Genomic DNA, 1,083 nt, shown 5'->3' with positions numbered 1-1,083 from the left:
CCAATCATCTTGCTTGTGCCCATATCTGGTCTGAGTTTCCTGGTGGCGCGCGCATCTCTCGGCCAAGATGGATTCCAGGATGAGGGTTTCTGGGAGGCTGGCCTATATCCTGGGCTGGCGTCTCCTCCCTCCCTGGGCCCCTCCCGAATTCTGCCGGTTAGTTTTCAGTGGCAGCACCATGTTCCTAATCCGGGCCTCCTGTGGTGAGACAGCTCGCGCAAACGGTTATTATCATCGTGCCTGGCCAAGGCAGGCCGTTTCGGTCGACGGTGCCCGAACACTCTCAGGTAGGAAGAACATTGGGTTAGAGTTTTTCTTTATGATACATTACTTTGTGGGATTTGCTCTGCGAGAAAGCTTAATTATTTTTTCCATAACAGTTTTTCTCTAGCATTCTAGCTCCAGGGAGGGAACTTAAAATAGGAGGGAGACTTTGTGGGAGATTATATAGAAGCTCCCCCAAATATACATAATGAATATGGAGTAGCTGAGCTAAGAACACTCTTTTCCCTTCCAGTTAAAGCGTAAAGATTTTCTTTTTATTCAAATGACAGCTAATGTTTTGTCAGGGTTAAAATTCTTCAATATGTTAGTGTTACAGCTCTTTTAGAATTTGTCTAGCAGGTTTTCCGGTCCGAATTGGAAAACCCCCCATGAAGAAAAAAATCTTTCAGTATGTTAACTCACCATTATATCCTCTCCTTCAGTACACAGTTCAACAGTTTGGCATTTTTTTCTCATTCTTTATGGACTTCAGGTGACAGTAGCAAAGCAAGATGGTGCTGAGGAAAGGCGTGGGTGGGGGTCTAGGTGTTACCATTGTGGAAGGAAAATAAAAAAGGAGTCAGTATTGCTAAGAGAGCTCTCTAAAATGGAGCCAGGAGGCCGCTGAGGAAGTGTGACCTATGCATGGCTCAGCCTGGAAGGAATCTGACCTTTTGACCACTGATTGTCCTAACGAAGTCATCCAGAAGGTCTGCCAGAAACTCAAGGTATGGATTGGACCCTTACCCTAAAATAACTCAAGATAGCCTATCTGCTTATGGTATCCCTCCCCCAAATAACTCACCATTCCTTAAGGAT

The 1,083-nt window shown here is 45.2% G+C and overlaps 1 non-coding gene across 1 annotated transcript; it reads left to right on the top strand.

Annotated features, from left to right (window-relative positions):
• The first annotated feature begins 590 nt into the window (after nucleotides 1-590).
• Nucleotides 591-652, top strand: LOC137769760 (U7 small nuclear RNA). The gene has a single exon (XR_011075072.1). It is a non-coding gene; the product is annotated as a U7 small nuclear RNA (small nuclear RNA).
• The last annotated feature ends 431 nt before the right edge of the window (nucleotides 653-1,083 follow it).

This window comes from Eschrichtius robustus, chromosome 9 (assembly GCF_028021215.1).
Source record: "Eschrichtius robustus isolate mEscRob2 chromosome 9, mEscRob2.pri, whole genome shotgun sequence".
In the NCBI taxonomy this organism is placed as follows: domain Eukaryota; kingdom Metazoa; phylum Chordata; class Mammalia; order Artiodactyla; family Eschrichtiidae; genus Eschrichtius; species Eschrichtius robustus.
This window is presented reverse-complemented; position numbering and strand designations above follow the sequence as displayed.